The sequence below is a fragment of the Marmota flaviventris genome, chromosome X (assembly GCF_047511675.1).
Source record: "Marmota flaviventris isolate mMarFla1 chromosome X, mMarFla1.hap1, whole genome shotgun sequence".
NCBI lineage: Eukaryota > Metazoa > Chordata > Mammalia > Rodentia > Sciuridae > Marmota > Marmota flaviventris.
Window position 1 is genome coordinate 18,178,223 of NC_092518.1, and position 27,031 is coordinate 18,205,253.

General features: G+C 39.0%; 1 non-coding gene and 1 pseudogene across 1 annotated transcript; both read right to left on the bottom strand.

The window, feature by feature from the left end:
* Positions 1–4,631: 4,631 nt before the first annotated feature.
* On the bottom strand, positions 4,632–4,703 carry Trnaa-agc (transfer RNA alanine (anticodon AGC)). Its single transcript has one exon. It is a non-coding gene; the product is annotated as a tRNA-Ala (tRNA).
* Positions 4,704–20,119: 15,416 nt separating this feature from the next.
* On the bottom strand, positions 20,120–22,552 carry LOC139703349 (transcription factor SPT20 homolog pseudogene; annotated as a pseudogene).
* Positions 22,553–27,031: the final 4,479 nt, after the last annotated feature.

The following is a 27,031-nucleotide window of genomic DNA, read 5'->3' on the forward strand; positions in this document are numbered from 1 at the left end:
TTTAATTCTTAACTGTGGAGTTTTAAAACAGAAGCATAAGCAACATAAGCAAACAGATAAACAAAATAAACATATTTGAACCTTTAAAGCTTGGGCTAATAATCTCCCATGGGCTTTCATTATATTTCCTAATTTTATTCAATATTGCATGTCAGAAATTTCCATAACTCAGATTTGAAGGAGCTGGTGCATGTGTTTTGGGAAGCCATTAAAGTAAAGGAAGTAAAGTCCCTCTGCTGCTTTCTAGATTGTAGATGAAAAATAAAGGCTATTGGCCTCATAAAGTCTTCATTTGCATTTGTTGTTTTGTAACACATAACTTTTCAAAGGTTACACCACCAGTAAGAAATGGATTCAGGTAGGGATGATTTTTTAAATCAAGATATAATTCATATATCAAGAATTTTCAGTTTGAAGTGGTTTTTAGTATATTCACAAAGTTGTGCAATCACCACCACTTTAGTTCCAGAATGTTTTCATCACTCTAAAATGAAGCTCTGTATTCACTGGTAGTCACTCTTCATTGTCTCCTCCATCCAACTTCTCATCACCACTAATTTGCTTTCTGTTTGTATAGATTTGCCTATTCTGGACATTTCATATAAACAGAATTATGTAATATGGAGCCCTTTGTGTCTGGTTTCTTTCACTTAGCATTTTTCTAATGCTCATCCATGTCATATTATGAATCATAACTCAGTGTTTTTTCTTTTTCATATTTTTATTTTTTATTGGTTCTTTTTAGTTATTCATGATAGTAGAATTCATTTTGACATAATTATAAATTTATGGGATAGAATCTGTTCTAATTCAGTCCCCAGTACTTCCCCTTTCTTTCCCTTTCTCTTTCCTTTTGTTCCCTTCCCTCCCCCGTCCTCTTCTTGTTCATTTACCTCTACTGTACTGATTTTTCTGCTATTTACTTATAGTTTTGTTTTAATTAGTGTCTTATGGATGTCCATGATGGTGAGATTCACTGTGGTATATTCATATATGTTCATAGGAAAGTTAGGTCAGATTCATTCCACTGTCTTTCCCTATCCCATCACTCCTCCCATCCCTTCCTTCCCCTTTGTCTACTCCACTTGTTATGGTTTGGATGTGAGGTATCCTCCAGAAGCTCATGTGTGAGACAATGCAAGAAGGTTCAGAGAAGAAAAAAAAAACTGATAGGTTTTAAAAAAAGAAGGTTCAGAGAAGAAATGATTGGGTTACAAAAGCCTTAACCTAATCAGTGAATTGATTTCTGATGGGATTAACTGAGTGGTGGCTGAAGGCAGGTGGGGTATGGCTGAAGGAGGTTGGGCATTGTGGGCGTGGCTTTGGGGTATATATTTGTATCTGGCAAGTGGAGATCTCTCTCTTTCTGCTTCCTGATTATCATGTGAACTGCTTCCCTTTGCCACACTCTTCTGCCGATCAGCCTTACTTTGAGCCCTGAGGAATGGAACCTAGTGTCTGTGGAATGAGACCGCTGAAACCGTGAGCCCTCAGATAAACTTTTCCTGCTCTATAGTTGTGCTGGTTGGGTCTTTTGGTCACAGTGGCAAAAAAAGCTGACTAAAACACCACTAATCTTTCTTCTATTCTTTTTTTTAACCCCTCCACCCTTATTTTGGATTAATTTCCACATCTCAGCAAAAACATTTGACCTTTGGTTTGGGGGAATTGGATTATTTTGCTTAGCACGATAGTCTTCAGATCCATCCATTTACTGCAAATGCCATAATTTCATTCTTCTTTATGGTTGAGTAATATTCTATTGTGTATATATGCCACATTTTCTTTATCCATTTATTTGTTGAAGGGTACCTATGTTGGTTCTATAGCTTAGCTATTGTGAATTAAGCTTCTATAAACATTGATGTGGCTGTGTCATTGTAATATGATGATTTAAAATCTTTTGGATATGTACCAAGGAGTGAGATAGCTGGGTCATATGGTGGTTCTATTCATAGTTTTTTGAGGAATCTCACTCCTACATTTTTGGTAGGTCTGCAAATTAGTGAAACCTTCCTTTTTTTTTTAATGGAAGAATAACGTTCTATTGTATGGATATACTACCTTTTTAATCCATTCATCATTGATGGACATTTGGGTTGTTTCCATTTTTGGCTATTATGAATGATGCTGCTATGAAGATCCATGTACAAATTTTTGTGTGAACATGTTTTCATTCTTGGGTATATACCTTGTAGTGGAATTTCTGGATCATATGGTAACTCTATGTTTTAACTTTTGTTTGTGTGGTGCTGAGAATCAAACCCAGGGCCTTGCCCGTCCTAGACAAGTACTCTTATCATTGAGCTATAGACCTAGGCCTGTTGTAGCTTTTGGCAGATCTGTCAAAGTGTTTTCTGAAGCAGCTTTTTTATATTCCCACCATCAGTGTATGAGTGTGCCTATTTCTCCACATTCTCACAGGCAAAACTGATTATAAACCTCCTTTTCTTCCTCCCTACCTTGCTTTCCCACTGTGTATGAGGCACCATATATAACACTAGAGACTTAGAGATAAAAATGCCACTGTGTCCATTCTTTAGGAATTCTTAGCCCAGTAGCATGTTTATCTTTACACAGCTGTCCCACTCTCAGATGTCACTTATTGGAAAATATAAAATGAACTGTAAAGATTTATGCTGGTAATTTAAATTTTTCTTTATTATTTTTATTTTTTCTTTACTTAGAAAGACATGAAATAGTAAACAAAAAACCATGAGAAGTGGAGAGAGAGAGAGGGTGGAAGAAAGGAAGAAGTTTTATATGTTAATAGTTATAATGGCAACTCAGTTCCTGATTTTGAGTAAGGGAACTCATATTTTTATTTTGCACTGGGATCCACAAATCATGCAGCTGGCCCTGCACCTGGTGGAGCCATACAGGGAGAGAGTGCTTCAAAATTAGGGTGACAAAGGGTATGGATACAGGGAAGGGTGGAGAATCAGGCCTTTGATATAATTTACCACACTGTGATTCCATAGGCTGAGAAAGCTTTTATTTTGTGAGGACAGGGAGGGAATGGAGACTCGCAACCCTCAGATCTTTAAAGTTTCTTCTTGAGCGTAATAAAAGATGGTGTTGGATTCAACAAGGACAGTTGACATATGTAGTTCTGTTTCAAGTTTATAAATAAGGTCTAATTTGGATCCAATCACTGTTTATCTTTCAACTTCAAACGCTGGAAAGTCTTAGCTGATCTTGCTCACTTCTGACATCATTAAGAGGGTTGTTTTTGTTAAGTGGTCCATAAATTACTCTGATGATACAGTCCCTTGAATTCTAGGGAAGGTGAGATAGCAGTGATGACAGAGAAAACCATCCAGGGAAAAGAATATGACTTCATGTCCCATCACACTGATATTCTCCTTTTCAAATAAAATTTCTTTTTCTTTTTTTTTAAATTGAAGATCAGATCCTTTTTTTAAGAGAGAGAGAGAGAGAGAGAGAGAGAGAGAGAGAGAGAGAGAGAGAGAATTTTTTTAATATTTATTTTTTAGTTTTCGGCAGACACAACATCTTTGTTTGTATGTGGTGATGAGGATCGAACCTGGGCCACACGTATGTCAGGTGAATGTGCTACCGCTTGAGCCACATCCCCAGCCCTGCTTTTATTTTCTTGATCCAATTTCTGTCATTTGTGTTATAAACAGATTCATATTTGGTGGAAGATGTAGACTTCCACTCAGTCACTTCCTTTTTTGCCAGAAGTCCCTTAGGTAGTAATCAGAAGACCCAAGACTGGAACTCCTATCTCCATAGTGTCCATTGTACTTAAAAGAAAATTGCATCACATATTTGTAGACTATGAAGTCATTTTTGCAAATATTATTGGGGCAATATATATGTATTGTTTTTGTCATTTTTTCACTTTGCTGAGATGTAAAATTCTGTCTAGTCAAAACATTTTAAATTTATTTCATTTTCATTTTATTTTTTGCCCTGCTGGGGATTGAACCCAGGGATTTGCACATGCTAAGCAAGGGCTCTATGTCAGCCCTCCAAAAAAATTTTTTTTAAATTTAGTTTACACTGAAAATGTTATCACAGATAGTTTTTAAGACTTCAAAAAAGTTCTTTGTTGGTAATTCTATTAACCATTAGACAAGAAATTAGAGAAATATACTCATTGTCTGTTTAATTCAGCTCTTCAAAAGAGTTTCACTTAGTAATATATGTTTCCATATCAGAAATAATTAGTGGATGGTTAAATTACAAGAGAAGAGATAAGTAACATTTTGAATGAAAGGGTATATAATGAGGGAGTTTGAAGTGGGAGAAAATTACTCCCAAATAGAAGAGAATTTTGAACAAGTGAAAAAATGGTCCAGCTATTTATGTATATTACTAGTTTCAGCCATTACACTTTGGGCTCCTTTTTAATTCTGGCTTGTGTTTCTTAAACTACTGAATGCTTCAACTTTACTGTCCAGAGTTTTGGTGCTAAAAGCAAAGGTACATTGACAGCACTGTATATAAATAAATAAATAAAATAAAGGTCCATCAACAACTAAAAAAAAATTTAAAAAAGAAAAGGTACATTGATCAGATAGAGCCTCCAAGAGAGTGTGCAGATTGCTCAGTGGCACAAGAAAGCTGGTCTCTCCTTTTCTCTGTATTTTTCCTTGGGGGCGGGGCAATGCTAGGGATTGAACCCAGGGCCTTGTGCATGCTAGGCAAGCACTCTACCACTGAGCCACATCCCCAACCCCTTTATTCTCTCTTTTTAAATTTATGTTTTATTGCAGTAAAAAAACACAGGATTTAACATCTGAACCATTTCTAAATGTACAGTTCTGTACTGTTAAGTACACTTTCATTGTTGTGCTACTGATCTTCAGAACTTTTTCATCTTGCAAAACAGAAACTCAATATCCAGTAAGCACTAATTCCTCCTTCCCCCTCCTCTCAGCCCTTGGCAACCACCTTCCTACTTTCTGTTTCTGTGATTTTAACTATTCTAGATATTTGATATGCATGGAAGCATACAGTGTTTGTCCTTCCATGACGAACTTATTTAGCATAGAGTCCTCAAGGTTCATCCATGTCATAGCATGGGACAGGATTTCTTTTTCTTTTTAATTTCCTTTTCACGACATGGCTGCAAGTAGGTCTGGTTTGTGGGAGATGCATTTGCTGAGCACCTTCCCTCACCCCAAGGACAAAAGGGCCTCGAGGGGCTACACCTTGGGAGAGGCAGGTGAAACTAGCTAATTTCTCATAGAAAAGCTAAGAGGCAAAGGGAGTCATCTAGGGAAAGGCATGTAGGTCAGGTCAATGTGAGACAGCCTCTTTGGGACTTGAGGTGGTCAGAGAAGTCATTGAAAAGTCTCAGGGGCAGAATGCTGGAATATTTTTTCCATTTATCCATTCATCCTCAAATACTAATGAAATGTTTAGTATCTGCCAGGTGGGGGACAACTAATGGGAGCCTCTTAGCCACTATGGCATATCCACACTCTTGGAAAGGTGATGTGGTTAATGCTCAGGGAGAAATCTTGACTGTGGAGGGTGGGCCAGTGGATAAAGACTCTTCTGGATCTAGGTGAGTGTTCTGGGCTGAATCTTCTACAGAATTTCACTTGGGCCCCCTATGCAGTTGAGCTACCCTTGCTAAAAGGGATGCATCCTATGTGAACTACCTATGTATGAGCTGTCACCTCAGGATCTGCATTTGGAAGGAATAAAGTTAAGATTCATTGTTTGCATCTGTTCAGAAAAGCTGGATGTTGGAAAAGGCATAATTGAAATGCAGATGCTATCAAAGGACACCAGCAGATACAGAGTAGAAACAGTGTGTCCCCAAAATGTCAGAGTAAACTCCAAGGATCTTCTGGTACATTCATTCATGAAGAACCAAAATTGTTCCCTTGGTGGCCTATGCAGCTGTTCAAGGGAAGAATACCCTGACTCATGTGAACCTGGACCCCTCAGATTAATGTCCCACAGGCTCAATTTGACTGTCCTTGTCCCGAAGGAGGATCTAAGAAAGTGAAAAACAGCCCTGCTTGCAATGAGGTTGTGATATTCCTGGCTGAACATTAATAGCACTCATGGGAAATAAATGATGTCAGAGAAGTCCACTTCAAGGCCATGTTTGGAACCAAATAGACAAAAGGCCATTCTTCAACCAGGTAAATGATTAACACCCACTCCTCCCAACCAGGACACAGTTATGCTCTTTTACCAATGAGAATTCTAGCTCTGTCTTAATCTTCTCACCCCTCAATTAAAAATTGAGATTCCCAACTACTGATTACCTCTGCCTTCTGATAATATGGAGCTCAGAACATGCTCTCTCTTCCCTTAAACTCTCCTTAGAATCCCTTGACACCTACCTAAATCCTTTCCCTCTTACTGAAATGCCCTGCAGTCTCCCTGCAGTGTCCTCTTTCTGGCTACAGCTTGCTAAATGAAGCTAATTTGGTGTGGACTTCTGGTGGACTTTCTTCAGTAGGCATCTGCATGGGTCTTTGTTGCCAGGTGATTAGCATCAGAAAAAATGCTAAGGAAAAAAATAGGCACCATTTTCAAATGTCATGCTTTCTTCTTTCCTTTCTGTCTCATTTTCTTTCTTTCATTACTGGGAATTGAATCTAAGGCCTTGTGCATGCTAGGCAATTACTCTACTACTGAGATATATCCCCAGCTCTTTTTTTTTGGCTCCAGTAGAAATATTTAAAAATATCTCTCCACTATGTCAAGGAAAATTGTTTATGAAACTATTGTTCATAAAAATAAAACATACTACATAATTATGGTGAATAGCATGATTACAACTAGGCAGCAATCATCTACATGTAGCTCAGGGCTGAACTTGGGTGTCCAGGAGGGATGTATAATAGATGTGGCTTCATGGCATGAGGCATATACCAATGCTTTATATGAATAAGGGGTAGAAGAATTTGATGGATAGAACCAGGGCTTGGGTCTAAAGTGAGGTTGAGAAAGGTACTAGTGCAATTTTTTTTTTTTTTTTTTGGTGGTGTTGGGGATTGAATCCAGGGACTTATACATGCTAGGCAAACAATCTACCAACTGAGCCATATCTCCAGCCCCTAATGCAAAATTCAATTGAGTGCCAAAAACAAAAATAAAAAACCAAAACCCATCAGTAATTAAGACAAAAAATAATGAAATATTTTGAAAAACAAGGCAAAAAATTCCATAATGAATGGTTTTTTAAAAAATGAATGAATAAATTATTATTATTATTTTTAAATTGACTCTGTATTTGCATGAACCTGAGAGTGAGTACTTCACCTGCCTCACCCTAGTCCCAGCCCTGGTTAAGACAATGTCTAGCCATGAAGGGCCAGTGGCTATTTTCCTTGTTGAGGAGTGAGCCCCATTAGGAATAAGTGACAGTCTATACTAATCCCAGAGAGGGGGTCCAAGTGCACTCATTTTGTTAGGGAATGGTTGCTCAGAGGGAAGATTATTCCATGTAGTCTGATGTTAAGTAGATCTTTCAGGGGCTTGGGCTGGGATGAGAAGACATAGTAAATGATAATGCCGTACCACACAAATCTCCCTAAAGAGATATTCTACGAACCTAGTTCTTGGAGATTCTTAGAGTATGGAATAGAGGCATGCCTATGAGTCAGAAGTAACAAATGACATTGCTATAATAACCTGGGTACCTGAGCACCACTGTCTTTGGAGGAACCAAGGCTGAAGAAAGCCCATTATGTGTGTATAAAAATATATGTGGGGGCTGGGGTTATAGCTCAGTAGTAGAGTGCTTGCCTAGCATATATGAGATATTGGGTTCCATCCTCAGCACCATATTAAAATAAAGAAATAAAATAAATATTGTGCCCATCTACACTAAAAATTGTTTAAAAAAGTATCTATTTTTATGTGGTGCTGAGGATTGAACCCAGTGCCTCATGCATGTGAGGTAAAGAGCTCTACCACTGAGCTACAACCCCAGCCCTACACTAAAAATTCTTTTTTAAAAAAAAGAAATGGGATTTGACCAGTATTATAGTTCTTATGGATGTTAGAAAAACTTCCCTAAAATTATTTCTAAACTTGACAATAAGCATAGATTTTTTAATTAGTGGATAGAAGAGAAAAGGGGATTTTTAGCGGGTAAGAAACATTACATTGTCTTAACATGGGCTGACTTTTTAAGTGTGAGAAATTAAGTGGATCTTTTAATGGGAAATAATGGAGCACCATCTTTTTATTTCTCCATACTGGTATGTTCCACAATGTCCCCCATACAATGGGCAGCTGTTCTTTTCTTAACAACACTCCAAGACTATGAAACTTCCATTTAGATAAAAGAACTGAATTCTGCACTGCATCTAAATTACAATCTGTTACAAATTGCAGATGCAGGGAGAATGGAGAGTTGCGTGCAAAATCCTGTGTTTCCACAGCATCCCCACAGGGAAGGGAGTGTTGTCATGCACAGCCTGTTTGCTCTGACCCAGAGCTGGCCCTGGGTGGAAAGTCAGTTGGAGCATTCTTGTGGGGGCCATTTTTACCTGTAGATTGGGGGATTCCCAGGGCACAGGGTTGCTATTACCATTTCCCACCTTTCCTTTTTCTATTTCTTGGTACTCTTTTTCCAGTTTACTCTTCTCTTCCCAACGTATAACTGTGGGGATCCTGCAAGATTTGATTCTGATCCTAGACTCTCTTCTTTGTTTATGCTGTTCAATGCATACAAGTCTGTGACAAGGTTCCTTCTTAAATTGTGCCTTTTGTCTTTTTTTTTTTTTCCCTTTGTACTGCTAGGGATCAGACCTAGAGCCTGGAACATGGCTTGGTAGGTAGTCTATCACTGAGCTATACCCCCAGCCCTGCTCCTGTCATATTCTTTTCTTTGCAGTGGCAGGGATTGAACCTAGGGTCTTGCGCATACTAGGCAAGTGCTCTACCACTGACCATACCCTCAACTTGTCCTTCTGTCATTTTTTTTTTTTATTACTGGGGATTGAACACACAGGCACCACTAAGCCACATCCCTAGCCCTATTTTGTATTTTATTTAGAGACAGTATTTTATTTATTTATTTATGTATTTTATTTTATTTATTTATTTCTCACTGAAGTTGCTTAGTACCTCGCTGTTGCTGAGGCTGACTTTGAACCCACGATCCTCCTGCCTCAGCCTCCCATGCTGCTGGTATTACAGGCATGTGCCACTGTGCCTGGCCTTCTATCATTTTTTAATGTCCCTCTTCAGTCTCTGTAAATTCTTTTTTTTTTTTTTTTTGGATTGGGAATTTAACCCAGAGGTGCTTAACCGCTGAGCCACATCCCCAGCCCTTTAATTTTTTTTTTTTTTTTTTTTTTTTTGAGACAGGGTGCTAAATTGCTAAGGCTGGCTTTGAACTCAATCCTCCTGCCTCAGCCTCCAGAGCCACTGGGATTACAGGAGTATGCCACCAGATCTGGCTCTCTGTAAATTCTTTCATCTTCATTCCTCCCTTCCTAATAATAATTTTCTTTTCTTTCTTTTTTTTTTTTTGGTGTGTGTATGTTTTAATGACACTGGCCTACCAGGTTTTTTTTTTTTGTGTGTGTGTGTATATGTGTGTGTATGTGTGCTGCCTCGCACACACACATGCACACATCCAATCTAGGGCCTTGTGCTAAGCAAGCACTTTGCCACTGAGCTATACTCCCAGGTCTTTTTATTTCTTATAAATTATTGTATAGCTGGATTTGGTTTTTGTTTTTTAAAAACTGATTTTGATATTTTCTGTCTTTCAATAGAATTCAGTACATCCACATTAACTCAAATGATTGATATGCTTGATTTTATGCTTTCCATATTGTGTTTATGCTATACCATTTTACTTTAATGTTTCCTCTTTTAATTTTTCCTTAGTTAAAAAAATTTTTTTTGGTACCAGGAATTGAACCCAGGGGTATTTAACCACATCCCCACATCCCCAGCCCTTTTAAGTTTTTAATTCTGAGACAGGGTCTTTCTAGTTGGGTACAGTGGTGCATGCCTGTAATCCTAGTGGCTCAGGAGGCTGAGGCAGGAGGATTGTGAGTTCAAAACCAGTCTCAGCAATGGTGAGGTGCTAAGCAACTCAGTGAGACCCTGTCTCTAAATAAAATAAAAAATAGGGCTGGAGATGTTGCTCAGTGGTCCAGCACTCCTAAGTTCACTCCTTGGTACTAAAAAAAAAAAAAAAAAAAGACAGGTCTTGCTTAGTTGCTGAGGCTGGCTTTGAACTTGCAATCCTTCTGCTTCAGTTTCCCAAGTTGCTGAGATTTCAGGCATGCACCACCATGCCAGGATATTTTTTCCTTATTTTTGTTGATTTTATTGTCCATTCTGTTTTTTGGCCTTGGTTTAATTTGGAAATTTCGTTGTATTTTTCCATTATCTTAATGGCAACTTTTTATTATCTGGAATGTGTACTTTGTTACCATTATTTGAAAGCAGGGCTCCCAACTATTTTCTCACAACAACAATCTATTTTTCCTTGTACTCCTTACTGAAATAAAATGATATTTCCAGACTATTTCAATTCCCATTCTTGCCCTAGTTGAGAACTTTCAAATATTTCCTCTCCATTCCACCATACCCAATGCCTATATTTTCCAAAGATAATTTACTTCTAGATTATTATTAAAATTTCCTTTGCAGGAACCTCTTGTAATTTAAGGATCTTTATTTAGTACTCATATCACATGTTCTAAGGTATTCACTCATGATCAATTTAGGTTAAGCTACATATTATATATTTTCAGAAATACAATCATCTATTTAAACTTTAGTACTTGAGGCCTCTGTTTTTGTTCCTTTTTTTAAAAAAATTTTTAGTTGTAGATGGACACAATACCTTTATTTAATTTATTTATTTATTTATATGTGCTGTTGAGGATCGAACCCAGGGCCTCACACATGTTAGGCGAGCGCTCTATCACTGAGCTACAACCCCAGCCCTGTTCCTTTGTTTTTGATTTGAATTTCTTAAATATTTTTCTCAAATAGATCATATGACTGCTAATTTTTTATTTATTAAAAATCCTCAAAAAAATCTCTTTTTAACCCTAATGGATAAATCAAATATTGACTGGGTATGAGATTCTTAGATTGCAATCTTTTACTGCCAGTAGAAGATCTACTTCCTAGGACTTCAAATATAGTGTATGAGGTGTCCAATACTCATTTTACTTTTTAAAAATTTGTGGATAGATTATTTTTTCTGACTGGAAGCTTAAGATTTATTTTTTCACTTTTGAGAGTTCAAAATTTTACCAAAATCTGCCTAAGTATATGTCAGCCAGCTATTGTCATAATAATGCTGCATAACAAACTACTGTAAACATCTCAGTGGCATTAAACAATATGCATGTACTTGTTTGTTACTCACACATCTATAAATCTAGGCTCGGCTTACTTCTAAGCTTCAGATTGGGTCCAGGTTTACTTGATGTATTTTCGTCTTCCTTTGATCAGGAGCCTCTCAAAGCATGTTATTTTCATGGGAGAAAGCAGAAGCACAGGGTGGTGAGCTCAACTATGCAGATATAATTCAAGTTTCTGCTTGTACCATATCCATTAACATTCCAATGGTCAAAGTGTGTCCCATGAACAAACCCAAAGTCAAGAGTTAGGGAGGTACAATCTGTTCACCCATGTTAGGGAAGGGGAAGGAAATCATTATTTGTTGAGTACTAACATAACGTACTAAAGTGTGTGGATTATCTACTATCATTCTCATGGAACCTACTGGGAACTCACTGCACCTTTTCAATCTGTAAACTGAGGACTTTGTTTTGTTCAAGAAAATTTTAACTTATTTCTTGCTTCATCGTGCTTATCCTCCATCAGTTTCCTCTCCTTGATGTCCTACGTTTGTTTATTATATCTCCTAGCTTTATCCTTCAAGTTTCTTATCTTTGTTTTCATAATTCCATCTTTCACATTTTTGAGATAATATGTTTTGAGATATTTCTCCCCCTTTACCCGAGTTACTTACCCTGGATTTCCTAGTAGCCATCCTCTTTTTTAGTTCATCTGTTGTATTTTAAAATTTGACATTATGGGCTAGGGGTATATAGCTCAGTGGTAGAGTGCTTGCCTACGATGTGTGAGGCCCTAGTACCAAAAACCCAGCCAACCAAAAAAAAAAAAAACAAAAAAATGCTCCCCCAAAACCATCTGAAGTCATGAAATCTACTTACAGAAAGTTGTATGTGTATGGGAGAAAGTATATAGGGTGATTAGGTCTGGACAGTTTGCCCTATATTATCACAGTTTTAGCACAGGAGTCTCATATCTTTGGAACTCCCTCAGTCCCGAATGCTGTATTTGAATCTCTTTAAATCTTTAATTTTTTTTTTAGTTGTAGATTGACAGCATGCCTTTACTTTATTTGTTTATTTTTATGAAGTGCTAAGGATCGAACCCAGTGCCCCGCACATGTTAGGCAAGCGCTTTTCCACTGAGCTACAGCCCCAACCCTGAATCTCTTCAAATCATAATGTTATTATTTTTTTAGTTGTTATATATTTCCTCTAGCAATTCTGTTTTTCTGAGTACCTGTCCTGTTTGATCTTCCTCCTTCTGGATGCTGGGAACTCTTAGATGTCTTGTATTTTTTAAAAAAAAAATTATTTATTTTTTTAGTTTTAGATGGACACAATATCTTTATTTTTTATTTTTATGTGGTGCTGAGGACCGAACCCAGTGCCTTGTGAATGCTAAGTGTGCACTCTACCACTGAGCCACATCCCCAGCCCCTGTCCTGTTATTTTTATTTGTCCACTGTTTTAAGACTGGATGGGTCTCAGCTGCCATGCAGCAGGGCTGGGCATGAATTAAGTTATAGGCATTATTGGGAGAGAGGAAAACTTACAACACCAGGGTAGCAAGAGAAGGCACAGGTCCCCTTCCTCTTGTTATCCATTAGAGAAGTGTGCCAGTGCCATAGCTCCCTCCTAAATGCATAGTGAGTATCCATGTTCCAATAGAGAGACCCATCCTTTATTACTCTTACAAAGTCTGAGAAAAACACCTTATCATTGAAGGGATATACAAACTGCTGAGCTTCCAGGCAGTCTGGAGTCAGATACTAGTGTTTAAAGGAGTTGTTTAGGAATTCCAGATGCCAGTCCCTCAACTCTCCTGGGAAGCTCTTATCCATGGTTTCTTGTGCTTTTGCATATCTTGTGAGTAGAGACACTGACAGCTTTTAATCTGGGCTAACTTTTTCAAGGAAGCTTGTACAGTGAACAGTCTTAGGAGACAGAGAGAACTGTTTCCCTGGAGGGCCAAGAACAAATTTGTGTGTCGACCAGTGTAACCAAAATATTGTGTTCCTTGAGAACACAGCCGGGCAGATTTGCTTGCAACCTCCTTATTGGTGTTTCCTAAACTTGGTTTCTTCAGCTTTGACCCACATCTACTGCATGTGCAGCATCTACCTGGGTCTACCTCTGTGATGTCCCCATGGAACTTGAGGGACAAAGGAAGCAATGCAAATCTGAAACTCCTGCTGTCATCTGTGCTGTGAGTAACCAAGTCCTCTGTTTTTGGCCCAATATTCTTGTGTCTTCTGCCAGCATCCATGAAACTGTGGCAGGCTAACGTGTTAGCTTGCAAATAGGGTAAAATCTTAGAACCTTCACGTGTGTGTGTGTGTGTGTGTTAAATACAGGGACACTCTACAACTGAGCTACATTTCCAGCCCTTCTTATTTATTCATTTATTTTTATTTTGAGAACAGTCTCACTAAGTTGATGAACCTGGCCTTGAGCTTGCAATTCTTGTCTTAGCCTCCTGTGTAGCTGGAATCACAGATGTGTACCACTGCATCCAGTTGCCATCATAGTTCTTAACAAAATCCATTAGAAGTTATGTGGCCTCCACATCAACGTTTATAGTAGTTCAATTCACAATAATTAAGCTATGGAACCAACCTAGGTGCCCTACAACAGATGAATGGATAAAGAAAATGTGGTACATATACACAATAGAATATTACTCAGCCATAAAGAAGAATGAAATTATGGCTTTTGCCAGTAAATAGATGAAATTGGAGACTATCTAATTGCTAAGTGAAATAAACTAACTCCAAAAAACCAAAGGCTGAATGCTCTCTCTGATAAGTAGACGCTAACTCACAATAAGTGGAGGGTGGGGAGAATAGAAGTTTACTGGATTACACAAAGATGAATGAAGGGAAGGGAGGAGGGATGGGAATAGGAAATACTACTGTATTTGAATGAATTGGACATAACTTTCCTATGTTCATTTATGAATACATGGCCAGTGAAATCCACATCTTGTACAACCACAAGAATGGGAAGTTACACTCCATGTATGTATGCTATGTCAAAATACTTTGTACTGTCATGTATAACTTAAAAAAAGTAATAAATAAATAAATAAATACACACCTACTGTAAAAAAAAAAAAAAGAAGAAGAAGAAGTTATGTGGCCTCCAGTCAGGAGAAGGGAGCCACTGGTCCCATAGGAAGCTAAGTTCTCCACTCTGCACCAGTCCGAGCTGATCTGTGATTCCAGCAACCTAGAATGAGATCATTTTGGGATAATTCTGTAGTTACCTGTTATCTGTTTCAATACAACAGATAACAGGTAACTACAGGGAATTCAATAATCCCTGATCTCTATTGAGAAGTTCCCAATCTATAGAAGGGCTATCTCCTAAGGATTTAGTTGTAATTATTTCCCTAAAGGTACAATATTAATAAATGGTATCCTTGGCCTTAGTTTTTCCTAACTAGCTCTCTAAAACTGTTATACAGGTTTAGTGATTAAGACAATGGATTCTGGAGCCAGACTACCTAGTTTCAAATCCTGGCCCTTCTATTTACTAAATGTATGACCTTGGCAAATTATATTAACCTTCTGTTTCCTTATTTGAAAATAGGAGTTAACCTCACTAGCTACCAATGAGGTCATTCTGAGGATTAAATGATTAATGCACACCTAGTAAATAACTCCTTTCTAAGTTGCTGTGTTAACCGCCCATTCAATAATTTGACCTCTATGTACACTGTAAGCAAACTTGACCATCACCTGTAGACTTGCTCATATAACATACACTGTTAGGAGTAATGCTATTGACTATTTATTCTGTTTCTAGGGGAAGAGCTTCCATTAGAGCAAGGATTCAGAACCTAGGGTCTATGAACACTTTCAGAGGATCCATGAACTTAATGAGGAAAAAAATCCTACACCTTAATTTTCTCTGACTTCTAACTGAAATGGAATATTTCTTAAAAGTATGAATATGGGGGCTGTAGTTGTGGCTCAGTGGTAGAGCACTTGCTTGGCATGTGTGAGGCCCTGGGTTCGATCTTCAGCATCACATATAAATAAATAAAGATCCATTTACAACTAAAACATATTTTTTAAAAAAGTATGAATATGGACATGAAACCACAGTAATATTAGCAACATCTATGAGTCTGTAGCAAATAGAAATTGTAGATGTTTTCATAAGACATTTCATTTGTTTTAGAGATCACAAAGTATCATTTATGCTCATAATTACTTCAAAATTAGACTACTTATTAGTCCTACTGCCAAATTCTATTATTTTATGCATTAATAAAGGAGCACATACATTTTACCATAAATGTATTTACTCATATCTTCAGGTTGTATGTGAGTGTAATTCACTTCTTTTGTAATGGATTTTATTTTATACACTTAAAACATTGTTTTGAGAAAGTCTCCACAGGCTTCACCAAATGCCAAGGAGGCCTGCTGCCCAGGGGTTAAAAAGCTCTTAAAAGTAAATTTGGGGTCTCTCTCACCCACCCAGTTCTCTCCAGTGGGAGGGCCAGACCCTTAGGAGAGACCTGTAGTTCTCTAACACTGCCTGTGAGGGAGTGGAAGAATCTAAGACCACGGTATGGTAATAGGAAACCAGATCTGAACTATGTTCTCAAATATGTAAGCATCACTTATAAAGAGAAGATATGGATGTCCAGCTGTTTGACTCCTGGTTTGTGCTCTTTCAGCTGGTTTCAAACTACAGCAGAGATATCTGTTATTAGCTCCTTTCAAACACCAACACATAGCTAAGTGACAGATTGCCATCTGTCATTTTCCCCATATGTTGTGGGGTGGGTCTTGGCAACCCACATATGGTGAACCCACTTGGGACAGGCCTATGTCTTGCCTCTTTTTTTTTTTTAAGAGTGTGTGTGTGTGTGTGTGTGTGTGTGTGTGTGTGTGTGAGAGAGAGAGAGAGAGAGAGAGAGAGAGAGAGAGAGAATTTTTTAATATTTATTTTTTAGTTTTCGGTGGGCACAACATTTTTGTATGTGGTGCTGAGGATTGAACCTGGGCCGCACGCATGCCAGGCGAGCGCGCTACCGCTTGAGCCACATCCCCAGCCCCTATGTCTTGCCTCTTGCAAGGCAGCAGAGAGGTCGGTATGGGAAAGAATATGGTCTCTAACCTAGGGGGCTTGGGTCCAAATCTGGGTTCTGACACTTCACAGCTGGGTGACCTTGAGTAAATTACTTAGGCTCCCACTGCCTTGTTTCTTTTTCTATAATTGGTGTGGTTCTTGCAAGGACTAAGTGAAAACATGTAAAACAGAGTGCCTAGCATATAGTGAGAATAGAAGGGGAAAATCCTATATTTTATAGCCTAGGTGTTTTTCAAATGCAATTTAAACAACTAAGTACACTTTCTGGAAGATGAAATCCTAAAATCTTGGAGATGAAGGATTATTTTATTAGATTTTACAGAAAGCATATTTACCTGAAACATTACTAAGGCTCTATTAAGACAGTCCTCTCCCTTTCCAGTAAGAATGAACTTGGCTTTTTCTAAGTAGGTTGACTTGTGACAACTATTTTGCTATCAGTAGGGAGGTGGGAGAAATGGGAACAAGACCCCTGTGGGAGCCGTCCAGGAGGGAAAATAAAATGTTTGTACTACTTTGAAAAAATAGGAGTTTCTTAGTGAGAATGGCTGTTTTTCTCAAAACAGAAATCTAAAATGAGATAATAGCTTCTTACACATATTACTTACAACAAATTCTCTATGCAGATCCACATAGTTGGACTTCATGGTTCAGAGATACTTTCCTCTTGAAAACTTATTTTCATCATCTCCTTGGTCTGTGTTCTGACCTACAACTCATGGTAGGGTAATAAACCATTTTCTATTTATCATTTTTTCTACTGCATATTCATCTTGATATATATATATATATATATATATATATATATATATATATATATATAACATCTACCTTTTATTGAGATTTTTATCATACTGAGAATCTGGCTTAAATTGCTAAAGGATAAAATTAGATGAGGTTTAAATGAGATACAGATTCCTGAGGTAGCATTTTTACTTTTCTTTGGTATTTGCATCCTCTGCCACCTCACCCAGGGCCTAAAATGACATGAGCTACGTGGGAAACCCTCCTTACAGAATTTTTTGAATAAACACATACTCTGGGATTTTATTTTAAGCCTGACACATTTTCCTTTTCATCACTGTGGCAACTGCATCAAATTATCAACTGTGACGGGGATCATTTAAAAGAAATAAACAAAGACTGCCAAATGGTAATCTAAAACAAAGCTGAATTTATTTGCCTGTCTGGGAAGGGAGGGTTACATTACTAAAGCACAGATTCTGCTGGTATCTCCTGTAGTACTTGAAAGGACCAGCTAGAAAGGGAAGAAGGACAGCAAATCTGGTGATATTCTATGTCAGATCTCTGTTTGGCTCCCAAGGTTGAACATAAATTCTTCTTTGCAATTGTTCATTGCATTGGTTCAGTTCTTAAAAGTTCAGGCATAATTCCCAATGATGTCCAGGATGCTCTAACGGGCTCATGGTCACTTGGATGGCAAATTCAATGTGTTTGCTTAAAGTTGGCTGAATCTTGAATATTCTTGAACAGCAATCGTAGGACATTAGTATAAATGGATTAAATGAGTCAAAACCACTGGATACATGTTTCTTCACCAAACTTTCAGCAGAACTGTCAATCAAAATTTCTTTTTCTTGTGATAGCAAAAGGCAGATAAACATATAAGTGTATTTAGAAAAAGTTTTACATAGGTAGATTGCCCTTCAAAGGTGTTATAGAATAAAATATAAGACACTAAAACTATCAAGAAGAGTCAAAAGTAGAAACAACTTAAGTGTCCAACAATGGATAATTGGGTAAACAGGAAGTGCTATGTATAAATAATGCAATTTTTTCTTTTGTGGTGCTGGGAATTGAACCCACGGCTTGAGCATACAAGGCAAGCACTCTACCAACTGAGCTATATCCCCAGCCCACCAAACAATGCAAAATTATTGAGAAATAAAAAAAGAATTAAAACATTAATGAAACATGAAAAATTATGCTAAATGAAAGAGGCCAGACACAAAAGACTACATATTGTATGACTCCACTTATAGGATATACTGAGAACAGTTAAAATCCTGGAAATGGAAAACAAACTGTTGGCTATCAGCAGCTGGGGCTAGGGAGGAAGACAATGCTCTGATGAATGGGTACAGGGTTTTCTTCTGAGATGCTGAAAATGTTTTGAAAACAGGCAGAGGAGGGTTGGCACAAAACTGTAAATGTACTAAATGCCATGGAATTTTACCTGAAAATGGTTAAATGGTTGTTATCTGAACAACTCGATTTTTTTTTAAAGAAAGCACTTTATTTGTTTTCTTTTAAAAATTTTTATAGGGTACTGGGGATCGAACCCAGTGCCTCACTCATGCTAGGCAAGCACTCACCACTGAGCCACAACCCCAGCCCTGTTCAACTCAAATTTTAAAGAGGAAAAAATAAAAAAGATGGCAGAAAAGTTCAAGAATCTTCCAGTCCATTGAAACAAGAAAGTAGAACAACAGAGGAGCAGGGAACCCTGAACTATTGATGATGAATATATAAAAGGAAAGGACAAGAAAGAAAAAAGAAGGCCAAATTAACCTTGTGAGAAAGCTTCAGGCATTTGAAAAGCAAACAAATGAAACAGATTTTCAAATGTTTATTTACCTCTTTGCAAGTAACCTAGTGTTCTAAAAATGTAAATAACCTTATAAAGACAGAGAAAACAAGATGTCCCAGAAGTGCCTTTTTAAGACCACTGACAGGGCCTGTAGGAGGGGAGCTGGGCTTTGCAAGGCAGGGGGGCACTGAGTGCAAGGAGAGCCTTTGAAAGGGCTGGGGGCTGTCACACAAGCAAATCTGCCACCAAGACAGTCAATGGCCTGAAGGCCTCTGGTGGACTCAAACTTTGGTTTGTTGTAATTTCTTTTGACTTTATTTCTTCAACCTGGATTTGTAACAATTACATCTCATACATTGTGCAAAACATCTTAAACAAGTACCAACTACAATTTTCTAAAAGAAGTTTCTCCTATGTTACTTCTCTACATATTATGTCCAAGAAAACTCTTTTTTAAAAGCAAAGAGCTTCCTGTCACATGGGACAATATGGATGAAACTAAAGGACATTATAATAGTGAATTAAGCCAGTCTCAAAATGATGAACATGGTATAATGTCTCTTACATGAGGTCCTCTCAGTACTCAAATTCTTAGAGACAGAGAGCTGCCTGTGGCTGGGGTGAGGAAATCAAGAGCTGGTGTTAGGTAGTGCAGAGTTTAATTTCTGCAAGATGAAGATCTTCTAGAGTTCTGTTGCACAACCACGTGAAATGTTCTTAATATCACAGTAAAAAGCACACTTAAAAATGTTAAGATAGTAAGTTGTGTTCTATTTTTTTCACACAAAAAAATGTAAAAACCAGCCATTTTCTAAAATGTTAACTCGAGGTATATTCTGACTGTAACTTTCTCATTCAGAGAGATTATAAGCTTCAAGAGTTTCAACTGCACCTAGTTTGGATTTGGGCACACATTAAAAATAGAATTAAATAATCATAAAAATAGAATAAAAATAATCATGTCAACAACAATTAAAAGAATAACTTAAGACAATCTCCTCTTAAATCCATCCCTGTTTCTATGCAAAAATCAAGGGATTGTGCTTTGCCCTAAAGCTTATACTCTAAAATGCCAAATACTGACACATTAAAAATACCACAGATGAAGTGAAAGCTTGGAATTGATTTGGCTCAATGCTGGTGTGTTTTTAAAAAGAGAGGAAAACCAAGGCAAGACTCAGAACTTTGGGGTGCCACTCTTCATTTTATCTTTTGCCTGACCTGCTGTGTGCCCAAACCCACGTGGCTGAGCTGTCAGAGTGGGTGCTGTGGGCACAGACATGGGGCACTGCACCAGTCTCAGCTGTAGACATTGTGGCAGTGGCTGGGGCTGGAGCTGCCCTTGAGGGGCAGGGGAGAGCTGGAATCTCTGTGGAGGAAGGCACTGCCTAGGTGTTTGCTGACCAGAGCCAAGCTGACACAACATAGCTGACTGGGGCTGCAGAACACTGTTGCCTTGAGCTAGGTTAATGACAACAGCTTGCGGGGCCAGCAAGGCCCACTGTTGACCACCTGAATCTGGCACAGAAGCCTGTGGCCCTGCCTGTGGAGGAGGAGCAGTTGTGGGTTGCTGAAGCTGTTGCTGTGGAACCAACTGGTAAAGTTGGGGCTGGGGCAGGGGCTGGGGCTGAGGCTGCAGCTGTAGTTGCAGCTGCAGCTGCTGTGGCTGCTGCAGCTGTAGTTGCAGCTGCAGCTGCTGTGGCTGCTGCTGCTGGGGGTTCAAAATGATGGAACCAGGTGGAAGCTGGAAGACAGTTACAGGACCTGAAGTGTTATTTAAAATCAGTTGCACACCTGCTTGAGCAGGTGACTGTGTTGGACATGGCTGTGCATTGCACAGTTGACCTCTGGGGGGCAGAAGGCCCTTGGGATGCATGCTTATAGGTACATAGGCACTGGTGGAATTGCTCAGCACAGGGTTGGAACCACTCACCAAAACCTGGGCTCCCTGAACTGGGCCCACCACATTGATGACCTTTAGGCCAGTGGAGCCCACTGGGCCCTGGGTGGTCAGGGTTCCTTCTGACAAGCTGGCAGGGGGCCGGGTGGCTGGATAAAGCATTACTCCTCCTCTGCTGACACCTAAAGGAGACTTCTGATAAAGGCCACATCGCTTAGGAGCTGGGGCAAGAGGTGGGAATCTGTGCAAGCTGCTTGCCTGCTGTGCAGGAGGACTGTTACCTGACAATGTCTGTCCTGCGCTGGAGGGAAGAGTCACAGCCAGAGCTCGAGGTTTCGATGCCTTGCCTCGTACTGAGGACTGCACCCATCTGGTGGTAGGCTGCTTTGGCTTTTTCCCTGGAGAAGGTTGCCTGAGATGGGCTGAGCCACTGGAGCCGCGGGGCATCTTGCCTGCACATTCGACTTTGCTCTGGACTGACTCCTGGCACACATTCACTGGCCCTGCATCAATCTTTGACCCTTCCACGAAGCCATGTGAATGGTCAGCTGGGGAGACCATGGGGGGATACATCTGGATCTCACATGGGCCCTGTTTAGGTGATGCAGTTTTGCCAGAGAAAAGCGGATCATTGAGTGACTGCATGAAGCTCAGCTTCGTTTCCCACAGCTGATTGCCACTGTCACACTCAAATCCAAAGTCATCTCCTAGCTCAGGAGCTGGCCAGACTGTTGCTTGTGGGTCATCAGATCCCAAAGACTCCTTCACTTTAGCATATTCCTCCACATCCACTTGAGGAGGTATGGCCAAGTCAGAGCATCTCTCTTTCCACATGTCCACACAATATCCAACTGGAGGCATCCTCAGGTCTTGCTTCAGATCTGCTTTTCTCTCTTCCTCTTTTTTGCAAGCAGTCAATAGACTTGCATCAGGGGGAGACTGATGTTGCGACAGCTCTTGCTGCTGATTCAGAGAGGACCATGAATACCTCTTCAGGCACCGTTTCATTGGGTTAGTATTCATCTTCTGCTTGTTATACAGTAGCCTGTTAGCAGTGCAGGTGACAGCCACAGAGGGATCAAGACACAATGGTTCAGCTGTAGCTAAGAGCAGTTCACTCTCAAGGGCAAGTTTGTCTTCCTGAGTCCATTGGAGGTCATCACTCGTCATGGACTCTATATCACATGCTAAAGTCTGCATGGTGGGGCGCAAGAGAATATGCCGGCTTTGGTAAGTGGAAGGTTCCATGTCACTGCACTGTCTGTAGTCACGGATTTCTGCTATGACACACCCACAATGAAAAATGTTCCGCTGCGATTTTTCTAGGACATCCAGCAGAATAGGTGGTAATTCTTCTGCATCCAAGTACTCAAGCAGTTCCCCTTCTCCATAAGGCAGCTGGATGGTCTCTGAAAAGAACTCACTTTTGTCCTCCAGCATCAGAGAATAGCCCTTATTTCCCGGGTACAAGTTGACTACTAAGCATGGCAAGGACTCTCTCCTAACCAGCTTTTCCAGCAAGTTGACATTGCTCCTGAGTTCCTCTGTCCCCTCGGGCTCTTTTTCACATTCTTCTACATAAATGTCATAAAGTTTTTGATGTAGAGATTTCTCCCCACTAGATGAGTATTTTCTCTTAGGGGGTCTCTGTTGGGCACTTTCAATAACATCCTCTGCACGATCCAAAGCTTGTTCTAAAGATCGCTGCATTTTAAAATAAAATAGGAGCCCTAAAAGAGGAGAGAAACGTACGTGCATTGGTGGAGGGAGGTGGAAATCGTGTGGGCAGTTATCACTCTGGGTCCTGCAAACTCTACAGTCCACCCTGAAGCCAACAGCCTTCATTCAACAGGTTCACCAAGAAACCCACCCCCCTGGGGGCATTACAGAAAACACCCAGAAATTTCTGAAAAGACCTCTACCTGTTTGTGCCACCGTCTGTGCCGTGTTGGGTGCTCGGTCTGCCGGAAGTGGACCTGAGGGGCCAAGGTCAAGGAGTGGCCGTTAGCACGCATGCGCACTCCTATGCATACCAGGCCCAGGCCTGCAGGCCGCTGGTCTGCAGACTCAGGCCGCACTTCCTGTCTGCTGTCCACACTTCCGCTAGAGCTGTGCGTGTTGTGGGGCTGGCCACATCTTTTCTTTTCCATTTAGTTTGAAGAGCACACACAGAAGCACCAGCAACTAAGGGAAATAAATATCGGATGCTTTGGGGACACTTTCACTATTCTCCAGAGTTCCCAGGAATGAAATTGCCAGGAAAGTCATGGAAGGTGTAATCTGTTTTGGTGGGAACTTCAAGATTTACTATGTTTGGAATGTCTTTCCTTCATGTTAGGGCTGCCCCTGGTAGCCATCATCAGTTCAGTACACGTAAATGAGCCTGTGTTTCTAGCTCTTTCGTACATGGAGACTCCGTGCACTTGGTGCAAGCATCAGAATTCCTCATTGCATTCTTCTGCAAGCTCCTGCCTGAAGGTTTTCTTATAAAAATGTTTCTTATCAAGATGTTCTTATACACAACCACTTACCATTGATTTCTCCTTGTGTTAGAGTTGGGAATTTTAGAATTCTTGAAAGGAATATAGTGGGTCACTCTATTGTCTATACAATACAATCAGGATAGTAAAGGGACATTTAACCTTTTTGCCTTGAAAAGTTCCCTTGAATCTGTTGTAGATGAAAACAATTATTCCTGTTGGTGGCAGTACAGTAAAGTGTAGGCTAAAGCTGTGGTTTGATGATGGATTTGGAGTGGTATGATTGAAACTTCCACAGTTAATACTCAAAGGAATAAAGTTAATACTTCCACAATTAATACACAAAGGAATAAAAGCAGCAAAGGGAGTGTTTGGAATTTCTCCCAGTAAAATTATTACTCCATATACTATGAATCAAATTGATGAGTTAGCTAATGAGTTAAATACTTGGGCAATAATCATGTGCAAATCTAATGTTTCATTTGATAACCACTTACCATCTAATCCTTTATTGTCTTTTTGGGCATTGCATCCTGTAATTTTTCCAAAAATGACAAGAAAAACACCTATCATGAAAATTAACCACCAAGACAAAAAAATGGAACTGACAATGGGATAGAGAGTTTCAGAGGAGGAGATGGTCCCTCAGGGTCCACAAGGGCTTGGGTACTTTGTTCTGCTCTCTTCCCATTGCCAAAGTTAACTTAGTCATGGTAAGATCCAGTGTCTTGATCTTGTCTTTGTGTCCAGGCAGCAACATAATGGGTGGTTTTTGTGTTAAGGCCAAAGCCAGTTATCTTTGGCCCCTCCCCCTCTCTGTTTAAACAACAAGCATGTGGCTTAGGGACCGTGCCTGCCTTAGGTTGTCCAATAGTACATATGGTCCTTAGGTTGGTACCATTGCAATTGGATCTTACCCATCACTGACTACCGGTCCAGTATACAGCCACACCTGTGGAGAGGTCTTTGTACCAGCGGGAGGGGTGAGGTTCTTTGCCTCACCTCTGTTGGCCCCCAAATTTTAGCTGGACAATCATGACAAGCAGAAGGGAGGAAGATACACCAAGCCAATTGACGGCTCCTTTTGGAAAAATTGTACCACCGATGACATCATCAGCAAAAATACCCCAACACTACCACAAGTCGCTGCACCAACAGATAGTTCACAATGCATACAGGTGAGTTCACAATGTGTCCAGGCAAGTTCTGCAAGCAGTTCAGTGATGGCTATTGTAGAAGCTGTAGATTGGTTTTATCTTTGACTTCACCAGCACTGGGATGAAGATAGGAATTCTGGCAATAATGGCTAAAGAAAAAATTATGTAACATTACAGAAGGCACTAAAAGAAAACAATTTTCTTAACAATTTACATTGTCTTCACCGGCACTGGGATGAAGATAGGAATTCTGGCAATAATGGCTAAAGAAAAAATTATGTAACATTACAGAAGGCACTAAAAGAAAACAATTTTCTTAACAATTTACATTGTCTTCAAGAGAATTATTAAATATAATGAAAAGGAAAGGTGAAAGTAAACAAACAGATCTGTTAACCTTCTTTTGTTTACATATTAAAACAATCCTCAACAGTTGTTTACCCAATTTAAATTAAACCATATAAATCACGTGAAAAAAAATTTGGATCCATTTTATCATGAGCGCTCATCATATATGATATATGGACATACGTACATTCAAACATATAACACAAAACATAAGTGTGCACACATAATATAATACATACAACACATAACATTATAGTAAAGGCCTTATAACTTTTTACAGGTGAAATCTCCATTGCAATGTTTAAAAACTCTATAGTCAAAAAATAGAACTGATCAGCAAAACATTAACCTAGGTCTGTATGAGCTCAAAAAACAAAATAGAACTTCATGATATGGCAAAGGGCAATAATAAAATAGATATTGAAAAAAGCATCCTGGTTCTGTTGCAGATGTAAGAATAGCCAAACTGGAGTTTTGGATATCAGTTGTTATGGATTTGAACCAAATCATCTTCTTTTTGGTCTGTAGAAATCGCTTTAGTTAATCTTTCTGGAATCCAAATCGGCTGCTGTTCTCCCTGTGGAAACACATAAACAGACCTCTGACTCCAGACAATCACTGGGTCAGGACCTTGGTTAATCTCTCTGGAATCCAAATCGGCTGCTGTTCTCCCTGTGGAAACACACAAACAGACCCCCGACTCCAGACAATTACTGGGTCAGGACCTTTCCATTGTCCTGTTAGAATATCCTTCCAAAGTACCTTGGGCTTATGCACATTTTTTGGACACATATGCCTTTCCGCAGCACTAAGTCCTGATGAATCCAAATTTTAAAAGTTTAGAGTAAAAAGGGTTATTTTAAGTTTATCTTTGGGGAATATATACCCCTTCCCAATTCCTTCTTTTTGCTTTAATAAGTACATTTTAATAGTTTGATGAGCTCTTTCAACTATGCCTTGTCCTTGTGGATTGTATGGGATTCCTGTTATATGAGTAATGCCAAATGTTGAGCAAAATTGTTTAAAAGAGGTAGAAGTATAACCAGGGGCATTATCTGTTTTTAACTGTTTTGGAACACCCACAGTGGCAAAATTTTGTAAGCAATGAGCTATAACATCTTTAGTTTTTTCTCCGGCATGAAGGGAGCCCATCAAAAATCCAGAAGAAGTATCAACTGTAACATGCAAATATTTTAATTTTCCAAATTCTGGCAAGTGTGTGACGTCCATCTGCCAAATATGGTTAGGTATCAATCCTCTAGGATTGACTCCAAGATTAACTTGTGGTAAAAAGGTCACACAATTTTGACATTGTTTTATTATTTGTCTAGCTTGTTCCTTAGTTATTTTAAAATGCTTTTGTAAAGTATTAGCATTGACATGGAACTTTTTATGAAAATTTATAGCTTCTTCTAGTGTAGAGAAAATATGTATGTCATGTGTAGTTTTATCTGCTAAATCATTGCCCAAACTAAGGGCTCCAGGCAATCCTGTATGTGCCCTGATATGTCCTATAAAGAATGGATCTTTTCTGTCCCAGATTAGACTTTGTATAGTGGAAAGCAAAGAGAAAACAGTAGAAGAAGGGGAAATCCTACCAGCATCTTCAAGAGATACTATAGCATTAACTACATACTGACTATCAGAAAATAAATTAAATACAGAATCTTTAAACATCACAAAAGCTTGTAAAACTGCATTAAGCTCTACCTTTTGAGCTGATTGTTTGGGTACTAAAAATGTAAAAGTTTGATCAGGGGTAACTACTGCTGCTGTACCATTATTTGACCCATCAGTGAATATATTTGGAGCATTCATGATAGGTGTTTTTCTTGTCATTTTTGGAAAAATTACAGGATGCAATGACCAAAAAGACAATAAAGGATTAGATGGTAAGTGGTTATCAAATGAAACATTAGATTTGCACATGATTATTGCCCAAGTATTTAACTCATTAGCTAACTCATCAATTTGATTCATAGTATATGGAGTAATAATTTTATTGGGAGAAATTCCAAACACTCCCTTTGCTGCTTTTATTCCTTTGAGTATTAATTGTCCTACAGCCTCAGGATACCTAGTAAGAATAGTGTTAGGAGAATAAGATAAATGTATCCATAATAATGGACCTTCTTGCCAAAATACTCCTGTAGGAATATTTTTTGTTGGTAGTACAATAAATAATAAAGGCAAACTTATATCAA